Genomic DNA, 12966 nt, shown 5'->3' on the forward strand with positions numbered 1-12966 from the left:
AGATTATTTAAGGGTCATTTGGTTTGTAGGTTTTTCTAAACCCAGATTTAGTAGTAGATATTGTTATACTGGTGTTTGGGATGATTTACGTGGGTGTTGTGAATTCAGGATTTCAAGACTTTTACTGCAGGCGGGTTTGGGAACCTAGTGGGTGTTCCCAGGAATCCAAGTAAGATGATGAATAGTTTATAATTTAAGTAAATATTCTAAGAATTCAGTTATTTGATAGGAATATATATATGTGTGTGTGTGTGTGTGTGTGTGTGTGTATAATTTCAAGATTATGGAATTATGAACATCGTAGGCATGAGTTAGGATTAGTAGATGAGCCTATTTTGCCAGGTAAGGGAAATATGCTACGCTAGTAATTTTAGAAATGTTATCAGAAAATATGTGTTATAGGAAAAATTCTACAGGATATAAATTAATTTTATTATTAGGAAAAATCCAGATTTCAGTAAATGGGTTTAATATTTATTTAATTGTGTGGCATGGGTAATTATTAGATTCGGCATGAAATTTATTCAGTTTACAGATATCATGTTTTATAGAATATATACGGATAGATATTTTTACAGTTTACATTCAAATAGATATTTTACTATACTTTCAGATATATCATGATAATCAGATCACAAAACCATAACATTTAATTATTCAGTATTCAGCTATTCAGTTATTCAAATTATACAACATATTTAGATAAGTTATTACAATGTTATGGTTATTTTTGACATATCATAATCATGGTAAAACAGTAAGATAATATATATATATATATATATATATATATAATAGTATTATACAGTATCAGACCCTGATGAATCAGATCAGTTATCAGCAGAGCACGGTATCATAGCTATTTCAGATCAGAGTGCAACCATATATCTTAGATAGTGTGTGGATTTCCGTCAACCATGCCTATGGAGGGATTGTAGGTTCCCCAGAAGTATGGGTTGAGGAGGCCGGTTTGACGAGGTAGATATCAGAACCGTGCCTTGGAGGGATTGGAGTTGGTCGGTCTGATGATTGGTAAAGTTTCAGTTAACTTACCTGGTAGGCCAACCAGAGTTAAGTCCCATTTACGGGTCGCATAACCCTGTCATGAGGGGTTAAATCATGACTTACAGTTTTCCAAGGTAATTATCACAGTTATTGATATGAATACAGAATTATAGATTAACAATAGATATATTATAATACTAGAAATATGAATAAATAGAAAACTCAGATATTACGGTTAAATTTTAAACTATATAGGTGTGAGTTGTACTGTGTATTATTTTACCATCTAGCTCTGTTTTAATAAATTATCAGCATATTATTTATGTGAACTCAGTTGCCACACACTGGTAATAGCATATTTCGTCTTACGGAGCGTTGTCTTATCCTAGTGATTTAACATTTTTAGGTGATCCATCTAGACGAGCAGATCAGGCTCGAAGGTAGAGAGGCCGTCTACACTACCCTGTCTTTAGGGTAAGTGTTATTAGGGGGTTGTATTTTTTAGTAGCATTTAGGAGTTTTGGGGTAGAAGATGTTGGGATGATGTGTAATTATGTATGTATGTTTTGGAAAATACTTGATTCCGCTATTGTAAACATAGATGTATGTTTTATATTTTCCGCTGCATAGGTATGTTATTTTGTGAACAGGATTTTCCTTAGTGCCCTACTAGGTCCTAAGATGTTATAGCAGATGATATATGGGCATTAGAGTATTTTATTTTGCAGTATATTTTATGAAAAAACAATGGTATGAATTTTTGGGTCGTTACAACACATGGCCATGTATATTTACATATATATATATATATATATATATATATATAAGTGGGGTGACATCATGTTGATCACTCTGCCACATGTCATCTGCCGAGTGGTTCAGATTAATGGACGAGGATTGGAGATGTGGCAAGATCTGGGCCGTTCAGAGAAAACACAAATCGGACAGCTTCGGGTGAACCACGTCGCCTACTAAGAGTATGGACCATATTGCGCCACGTGTCACTAATCGGTGGTGACATACCCTAAACCTTACATATAAAAACCAAATTTTTTATTTTTTCTTTTTTCTTCATTTTTCACTTCTTTCCTTCTCTCTCTTCTCTAAACTCTCTCTTCTCTAAACTCTCTCTTTTCTATTTTTCTCTCTTTCCCTCTCTACCCCTCTACAATCTTCTGGATCTACCCTCTCCTTATGCTCTCTTCCCTTTCTCCCCCTTTTCTCTATTCCTGTACCTCCCCTAATCCCTTTAGATCCACAAAGGACTAGATTTGGGGGTGGTTTGCCATCCCTGTTCGGGCAATGAGATGTCCTCTCCTCCTTCATTGTCGCGGTTGACATAGGTTCAGTGCAAAAGAAGTTCAGAATGAGATCCTTAAGATAAGTATCCCTTTTCAATTACGGTTTGGATAGTTTGTGATTGTTTGTGGATTTGTGTTTGGGTACAAGATTCGAGTGTTGTTGTGGATTCAGTTTGGTGATTGAGCACAAACTTTTGTTGAGGTTTGCAATTTTTGTACTAATCTTGGTGAATTGTGTGCTTTCTACCTAGATCTATGATCCATGTGCCGGTTTGGTTGGAGTATGAGATTCGTGTGCTGATCTTGGGTTTGGGTTGGCTATTCTAAGATGACTTGGTTTAGGGTGAGTTTGGCTTGGGTTGACTTGGGTGAGTCAACCCAGTGGGTTGGTTGTCTGAACCATTTGGGAACTGGGCTTATGGGTTTTATTGTGCACATGTGGGCGTTGTAACACATGGGCCTCAGGTATTTTTTTTTAATAATATATTTTGGCCTCAAGTAAAATAAGGCCCAATGGAATTGTTTTTTATTTGGAAAAAATAGTGTCAAATGTTTTTTTTTTTTTTTTTGGCATAATCCGTATGCCTGGTTTTATTTTTTAAAATATTTGGGCTGCGAGAGTTAAAAAGATCATCGAGCCTCTGGGAATTTAAAAGGAAAACAGTAGGCCATGGGCCCAGTTAATTTTTAAAATAATTGGACTCCTGGGGTTTGGATTGGTGTTGGGCTTCTAGTCTTGGCTCGTGTTGAGCTTCTGGTTTGGGTTCTTGTTGGTCTTATGGGTTTGTTTTAGTTTGAGCTTCTGCATTTGGGTTCTTGTTGCGCTTCTAGGTTTTGGATTCTTGTTGGGTTGTGGGTTGGTTTCAGTGTGGGCTGGGTTTTGGTTTTTTGTTGGGCTGAAGGTTAGCTTCAGTGTGGGCTGGGGATTGGTTTTAGTCTAGGTTATTTTTAGGTTGCAGGTTGGTTTCAATTGTAGGCTCAAGTCTAGTTTGAGTGCAGCTTTCTGAGGGGAACTTGTATGCATACATAGGGATGAGGCAGTCCTTATTTGAGTACCTGTGACATAGAATAGGTTATGGAAGGATAATCCAATATTTCTGAAGTCTTCTACTCCTCCAATCTTATTTTCCCTACATCTGTGTTTATCTGGGTAGCCTTCTAGGTTGCAAGGAGCATTAGGGGTGCACCTTCGGGCACCAAGGGGCATTGGTGTGTGTCATGGGAGTGGAGTGAGAACTTCACCCTTTGGGGTTCCTAGGGTTTTGCCCCTTGTGATTGTCCCGACCTCACTGCTTCTCTTTCGGAGCTCTCTCTCTCTCTCTCTCTCTCTCTCTCTCTTAAGGTGTTTCTCTATGAATTCTTATCTAATGAGTCCTTAAAATATATGATTTTAGACCCTCATTTACCTATGCTTATCCTCATTTTATTATATATTTACCCAGAGTTATCATTTTTTAGAGCTATGCAAGGTTTTTTTGTCGTTTCAAGAAAAACAGGTTAAAACCATGGAATTAGGCATTACAAGAAGCCAAGGAGAATTTGGAGGACTTAAAGCTCAAATCCAGATGTTCAGCCAAGCTATAGAAGCTTCAAATCATACATGAACAAGAAGATGATGCTTGACCATGTGGCGCAACTAGCAAACTATAGGGGCGACTTAGTCTTCTACTACAAACTCCAAGGTTTAGACTGAGATCAGAATGCTGCAAGATTCGACCGAGTGCTCGACCAAGTGACCCGCTGGGGTGACCATGTCGAGATGCTAAGAAGAACTGAAATTCAGAAGTACTGAGAGTCTCGACCAAGTGCTCGACTAGGAAAACCTTGAGGGGTTACCAAGTCAAGTTCTTAAGCTGAATTGAAGATTGAAATATTGAGTGTCTCAACCAAGTGCTCGACTAACAAGACCTTGAGGAGCGACCAAGTCTAAATCTCAACCAACATCTCGACGGCAGCTCGATCAGCAAAAACAGGGCTGCGACTTGGTCTCTAACGACAGTCTTCTGCGCGAGATTTTGTGCTAAACTTTCTTATTTCGAAATTCAAACCTTGTAAACCCTAATGGGTATAAATATTAGCTACAAATATGTTCTAGGGGTTCCTCTTTGGTTGATTTTAGGTTAGTAACAGACCTAGAACACCATTGAGAACCAATGTACATTAGTTGGATTAGATTTCAATATCAGTTCTGGATTGGGGAAGAGGTGTTTGATGGCTTATAACAAATGGCGGTGCTCTCGTATTTTCCAAGTAGATTAGATGGTCATTCCGTTGCAGGGACAATTGTTTGTGAGAGACAACTCATATACCAAAGGATTATTTTTACATGCTTTCAATTTACTATTTTCATTTATATGCTTTCTTTTAATCGCTTTCATTTACTGCTTTCGATTTACTCCTTTGATTCTAATGAAAGATTGTAGATAAGGATAAGCACTACTACAGTCTCTACCAAATAAAAGTAGTTGACTACAGAACCATGGAGGTGTTCATGATCGTTGAGACTAGGTATACTCTGATTCCCGACCGTGCTCCAGACAGTTGGTGCACCCTTGCTACCTTGTGCCCTCAAATGACCCTCTCCTGCTTGGTCTGAGATTTTCGAGTTAGTACTTCTATGGATAGCTGGTGGAGTGTAGTAAGAGGCAAGGCGTCCAGCGTCTGATTCAAGTCGAAGCTTCGCTTTGTAGGAGTAGGGTACTTTAAATTGTACATGCTTTCCATTAGTTGTTAGAAACACCACAAAAATCCCACCTTTACACTCCTTTTTATACAAAGCTTTAATAAACTAATCTAGAAAATCGTTGATAACTACACTTTAATCCCCGTGGATTGATACCCGACTTCCCCACTTTCTATTGAACTTTGGATTAAGTTAGGTTTTATAAATATTATTTTTGGTAGTTAAGGACCCAAGCCTTGGTGAGCCTACCAAAACTATCTATTGAACTCTCTATTATTGAAGCGTGCGAGACCCTTCAATTTATAGGGTTATGTCTCAGCTAACTTAGGCAAGCTCCAATCTTACCCTTTTTCACTATTTCATTTTAGGAAAAACCCTAGCTATGCTTTCCTTCCTACAGCAACCAATCCCCCCATCCTTGTGATTTGGGCCGATTCTCCTTCTAATGGAGAGTCTGGCAAAATATATGGGGGAATACATCCCAATCCTCAAAATCTCTCAATTAATTGCATGATTTACTTTAAAATTTTATTCGTTGCGCAGGACTAATCTACCTTCTATTTTTGGGTGCAGGTATCTTCAGAGGTGTTGTGAGATATTCCTACACAAAGAGAGCTGCTTGATCCCTTAAAATTTTGAATTAGGGTTTTCCTTGTATTGTATTTGAATTCCTCTACATTTTGCATCTATACTTTTGTACACTATGTATTCCTTGCATATGTATCCTTTGTATGTATATCCCCTATATGTATACCCCCTTGTATGTGTACACTAGTATGCTGATGTAATAAAAATTTTGATTCTTTCTATCAATGGCCTTGTGGAACCCAGTTGCCAAAAAGAAAATGTTAGTCTTAATCCAAAGGACCTAATTGACAAGGTATAAATTTTAAAACAAAAGGGACTCAAAAATAACAGGGACTTAAAGGAAAATGACCCAATTTCAACTCTTAAGGACTTAACAAAAAGGGTTCAATAATAGTGACTCAATTTTAAAGTAACTGGGACTCAATTCTAAAATCATAGGGACTTAATTTCAACTTATAATGACTCAATAATAAGGACTCAATAACAGGGTCTCAATTTTAAAATAACAGAGACTCGATTTCAACTCCTAAAGACTCAATAAAAAGGACTCAATTAATAGGGACTCAATTTTAAAATAACAGGGACTCGATTTCAACTCCTAAGTACTCAATAATATTTTTCACAAAGGGCCTTCAAACTTTTAGAATATAGAATTGACCCCTCCTTATGTAAATTCTCATGTTGTTAGAAGGGTCCCCACACTGAGAGAAAAAGAGAGGTCTGGTTAAAATTGGGGTGTCTATAGAAGGAAATAAATACTCCCTTGTATTCTTATGAACCATGGAAAAATTCATATAAGTTCTCCAGTAGTGAACTTTGAGATAATATTAAAGGGGTCATCTGTGGACTTAATACATCTTAAGGCGCCTATATAGGTCAAAACAAAGACCAAAACCAATATTGTGTGACTATGTTTTGTAAGTTAGATAATGACTACTCTATTCCAAAGTAAGATAGGAGAAGTAACCAAACTCTTGAAGATTCTAAAATTTCTCTCTAACCAAATACACTGGGAGATAGCCAAAAAAGAAGATTGCCTTACCAAACTCCTTAAACAAGAAAGTATAGGGAGGGCACACTCAACACTCTCCAAAAATGCCAAGCAATTAACTTTGGAGGGTCCAAGAAATGACAATGTAAGAACAAAAAATAAGTAGCCTCTCATCTCTTACAATAGAAACACACAAACATCAAGCAATTTTTTATCGCATACAATGCTACTGATTGGCATAGTAAGCATTGAGACACCACCCTAATAATATTCATTCATTCCCTTTTAGCTGTTCATCAATAATACCAAGCATGCAAAGTATAGGCATGAATTGCAAGACAAGGTAAACATAAAAATTATTGGTTCAACAGTAACGGAGAGCCAATGTTCAATAATTTCTAAGAATATCTAAAGTAGGTAACTTGACCATAAAAGCTACAACAAAATGAAAAAGAAAACAGCATACATTTGAGCGTGTAAAATTTCCTACTTTTCAGGTTCGTTCTCATCAAAATATGAACCACAAAAATGCTCATTGTGAACAAAAATCATATCCCATCTTACTCATAGTCAATAATAGACAAACATAAACAAGTTTATGAAATGAAAGCCCTGACTTAAACTATACACACAAACACACGCGCGCACACACGCACACACACACACACACACACACACACACACACATATATATATATATATATATATATAAATATATCCCCTGTAAAATTATAATTTCAAATTCGTGCCTTATAGGTATCATCATAGATTAAACATAGGGAAGATGATACTTTTCCAAGAAAAAAAGTACTTCGAGTTGATAATTTAAAAAAAAAAAAAATTGCATCATAAAGAGTGATAAATAATTTCATGTGGGAAAAATAAAGAGGGAAAGAGAGGAGCTTAAACCCTAAAAGTACATAGCTCCAGCAGATAAATACTGCTACGCACATTTCATGCACAACATAAGAAAGTACAAGAAGGACACCAGCCCTGAAAGTACAAAACTGTAGGCATATCCTCCTAGAAAAAACCTAGAAAAAAACCAATGTGCAATCGAGTCCTATAATAAATCTCTCTAAGTTACAATGAAGCTTGTATGTCACAAGTCAAGAAGCAAACCTAGAGCACGTGACGTTGGAGGAGCATGCGATGCCAAAGGAGCACATTATGCTGGAGGATGGGACAATGGACAATGGAGGCTGAGAAGAAGCAAGGGTTGCCACATGGTGAATAGTGAATACAAATGACTTGGAATAGTGATGGAGTTAGGGGCTTTTAATCTAACCCCAAAACAACGTCCTTTTGTAGTCGTCTTCTGAAGGGATTTTAGCAAGGAATTTTTTTTGTCGCCGAAAGATATTAAATTTGTCGCCAAAAACTTCCCTCCAATGCGCAAAAAACTTCACTCTTTCCCACCCCACTTTTAGCGACAAAGTTCAAGAATTCATCGCAAAAGGTCTTCAACCTCATGTTTTTAGCAACGACTTGTTTTTTTTTAAGCAGTGAAGGTTACTTTTAGTGATGACAAGTTAATTGTCACTAAAAAAAGTTGTCGCTAAAGAACACTTTTCTAGTAGTGAGATATACTTAAACATATAAATCTATAAGTATAACTACATATATTTACATACCTCCACGCATATTATGCATGCATATCAATTTATACACACACACACACACGTATATATATAACATGTCACTATACTTATCTTATTTTTAAAACTCATTTTATCCATTTACACACATTAAAAAGGACATATCTAACTTATATTTACATATATATACATAAATACTTAACATCCATAGACACATGTAAATATTAATATATGCTAATATGTGAATTTATATATGAAATTTTAATATGCATACATGTGTCTATATATATCTAGCTATATAAATACATAAATACTTAACATCCATAGACACATGTATGCATATTAAAATTTCATATATAAATTCACATATTACATATTAGCATATATATATATATATATATATATATTATATAAATATGGCCACCAAATTCCATTCATACCACATTCCATCCATATATCCCCATTATTCATGCATACTCATGCCTTCATGCATACATATCGATGCATTCATCCATCTATGCATACCTTCACATTTGTGTATTCATGCATACATTAATACATTCATGCATATTCACATATGCATCACCTATGCTCAAACATCAATTCATGCATATTCATACATATATCCATCAATGTATGCTTATGTGCATACAAACACATGTATTATCCATGCATTCATGCATCCATGTATATCCATGCATACATACACATGCACCATTCATGCATTTCATGTATATTCATACATACATCCATCCATTATGTCAACATGCATCATTCATGCATTCATGCCTTTCATGCATTAACATCCAAGCATATCTATCCTCATGCATCAATACATACAATATTATTACATGCACATGTTGGCTTAACAAGGCTCAATCTCATTTTGATAATGACAAATTAAGGCATCTAATTGTACTATCAAGTTGTTTATAGGTATTAAAATATAAAAGCACAATGAAAATGCATAATGGAAAGCCATGAACCACTCAAGTAAATGAAAGATGGTTGTTGAAGAAAAGTTTAGATGAAGATCAATCTTAAGGACATGAAGACCTAGATAGGTGGTTCTATGTATAGTATAATAGGTTTCATGTATGTACATCTTAATTGGTTTTTGTTACGAAGCTCTTAGGATATTAATTTGGACCCTAGATACCTTTTAAAATCTTGAAAAATAGTTTTACAAAGTCCAAATGTTATTTCAAAAGGTTAAAAATCATTTTTGGAATCAAAATATAAAGGAATGTTGAATTTCAGATGTTTGGGCGCTTGAGGCAAATGCTCAGTGGACCAAATGCAAGAGTCTAAGCAAAATGGTCTGACATCATAGAGTTTGGGCGACCGAACTTAGAGTTCAGTCAACCGAATGGCTACTTCTAGTTTTGAAATTCAAATTTAATTGGTTCGGGCGACCAAACTGTCAGCTCAGTCGACTGAAGCACTGCGATAAGTTTCGCGAATGGCAAGAAATCTTTTCGATTTTCAAATATAATGTTACCAAAACATGCACAAATGACTATAATTCAAACCTACTTATAAATAGTCAACCCTAATAGTGTTTTGAACACACAAAAATAACGATTTTACTCTAATCAATCATCGTTGGTGTCGTGCTTGGTGAAACTTGTTTTCTGATTTGTTCTTCAAGCTTTTAGCTTTTCAAAAACCAAAAAACCTAGCTAAATCTCTTCGAGCTTCTTAGCAAATATCTTCTAAGAGTGTTGTAAAATTTTTATTGTGTACGGATCTACTCTAGTTAGAGAGTTATCTTTGTACAAAATCAGTTCTTGATTTCCTTATGTAAACTTATGACCTTGGTTTTGAGTTGTTGACAAGCAAAAGGATTGTTTTCGCTTAAAAGGTTTCTCTGCCTATTGAGGGAGAGAGGTGTCTCCACCTATTGAAAGAGGGATTAGTGAATCCTCATAGCTGGTTGCTTGAGGCAAGGACGTAGGCACGGTTGCTGAACCTTGTAAAAATCTGGTGTCACTCTTATCCCTTACTCTTTTCGTATTTGTGAATATTGTGATTAAAATTCTATGAGTATTGTGATTTATTTTCTCGGAATTTTATTATATTGGCTTATTACTCATTCAAGTTATAACATAAACTTATGTGTGGTAATTTTAAATCTTAGCTCACTTTTTAGAATTTAAGGATATATAAATTGATAATATTATTGTTTTAGAATACTGCTGTTGTTAAAGTGCATGAACACACAAATAAGGATAGATAATAAACATAATTACCATTCAAGATGCTTCATGGCCTTCCCACTAGTTTTACAAACAGTTCAAATTAGATGTGCAAGCATTCTCTTGGAGCCTTCACAAATCAACACTACTTTGAATGCTATATAACCTGCAAATTCCAAGCAAATTCCAAGCCTTATGGAGGGACTAGATAGTCCTAAACATTTTTCCCGTCCAAACCCAGTTCACACATTTGAAAAGCAAGCCTTTCCCAATTAAAACCTTATGAAACCCTTTCCAATAGGGCAGGTCGAGCAATAGCACCTAGATACTCTAACACACACATTCAAAAAGAATAAGAGAGAAAAATGTTATTATTCATCATTTGACACAAAGATACAATCATCTTACCTACACCAATATTTATAACTTGATGTAATTTGGTATATCCATAGATTCATTGCAAGCTCTATCCATCATCAAAGGATAATTATGGACATTATAGTTATGCTACAATTGTATGGTGCATTGCACTTTTACCAATATTAGCCAACTCATGTGAAAGATATATGATTATAATATGAATAACTCAATGAGACCAATACTAATAAACTAATAATAGATGTAATGATGCATCAGGGAGTATAAGTTTAATAAGGCATGAGAAAAAAAATTATCAATCAATCAACAAAATGAGAAGGAAAACAATTGTAGTCAAGAGGTAAATGAATATGCAAAATTCATTTAGTGAACTTGGAAATGAAGAAATGTTGATTTCATAGATCTTGAGTTGCGCGTCTAAATTCATAATGTAAACCTCCTTTCTTCGTGACTTTGCATTCCTGTGTATAGAAGGTTAACAAAAAACCATTATAAGTAAGGGTTAGATATTCTCACCATGTAATAAATATATAAAAAATGAGAAATTGAAAACTTTATTTTCTCTAATACCTCCCTAGATTGAGGAACATTTTCATAATTCTTGTACTGTTCTAGCCTAGTTTGTCTGTACTTCTCCCTACTAATGCTTAGCCTTTCCCAAGGAATACCTTGGATATCTTTCCCTTTTCTAACTTGAGTAGATGAAGTATCTCCCCATCTTCTATTTTGTATAAGGCAAAAATATAATCAAACTTTTCTTTAAAAATTGCAATATTCACATAATACTCCCCGCTCCATAAAAAATAAATAAATAAATAAGCAAACTTAAAAAGAATACAATACAAAAGGGTGGGGGGAAACATGGATGTAGGCACATGAAGGTAAATAGATACTTGAGGGGAAAACGAACAAGCTACAGCCTCCACCAGCCAAAAATATAATAATGGCAACTATTCTTTTAAAGTCAGCATGTATGAGCTAGACATAATATCACCAACCAAATATTCATTTCATCAACATTGGACTCTAAATTTCCCATCTTTCTATCACGAAATTCGTCATCCATATCATCATCGACATCTTCCATATCATATTCATCTGCCATGTTATCATCATCATCCCTTTGGTAATGGGACATGTTTTGTGCAACAATTCCACACCTACAAAAATATTAATTCAATAAATACATCAAGATAAAGCCAAAAAAAATCAATTACAAACTCTAATACAACATTTATAACATAAAGATAAATAAATAATAAATGATATGTTAGATGCTTAAAAAGGATTGTCACTAACATTCAAAATACTGGTATGCCACATGCCCCCATTCTACTTAATATAAACCAATATGTTATAATGAAGCAATAAATATACACATAAACATATGTAAATATGCATATGATTATATATGCACAACCACCAAAGCAATTATTGGGATTACTAAACTTTTTAGCTAAAAAAATAAATGACAACAACACCCTTTAATAGGAATGGTGTATTCCCAAGAGGGGGGGTGAATTGGGTATTAAAAGATATTCATAGGTTCAATTTAAATTAAAAGCAGTATTTCGCAACTTAGCGTCTTTCTAAGCAGTTACCAATTCCGCAGATATAAATGTATGCAAATAATTAAAACTGGTGACCTTTTTAGTCCAATCCCTATTTTGATGCTAACAAAACACTTGTATCTTATGTGTGTTTTTAAGTGCAAGAACAGGTATATAATTCAGGTCACACATAAGATCAAGAGAACATGGAAGCCAAGATAGGACTTAAAGCTTAATTTTGCGTATTCCATGAAATCAAAAGAGTAAAGAGAAGAAGAAGACATTTGATTTTATATGTATTGCATTTTGTTTTATATTTGGTCTGTAATAATGCACGCATCTGCATGATATGAATTGCTAAGCTCAAACAACCTTAGACAGACCTTAGGTGTAGTAACCCGGAAAATAGGAATAATAAGAAAACAAAGAAAAAGAGGATTTTGGTTTGGTGTAGTCCAAACCATAGATGGCTTGGTGGGGGAAACAGAAAACTGTCGACAGTTTTTGTAATTACCGCGGCTCAGTAACGGTAAATTAGTGAAAACAGCTTGGTTAAAAGACCAAATCGTAGACGGTTTCCCCTGCGCCAGCAACCCTATATAAAGGGTTTAAGTCATATTATTTTATTAAAAAATCAAACTCTCTCTCTCTCTCTCTCTCTCTCTCTCTCTCTC

This window comes from Malania oleifera, chromosome 10 (assembly GCF_029873635.1).
Source record: "Malania oleifera isolate guangnan ecotype guangnan chromosome 10, ASM2987363v1, whole genome shotgun sequence".
In the NCBI taxonomy this organism is placed as follows: Eukaryota; Viridiplantae; Streptophyta; class Magnoliopsida; order Santalales; family Ximeniaceae; genus Malania; species Malania oleifera.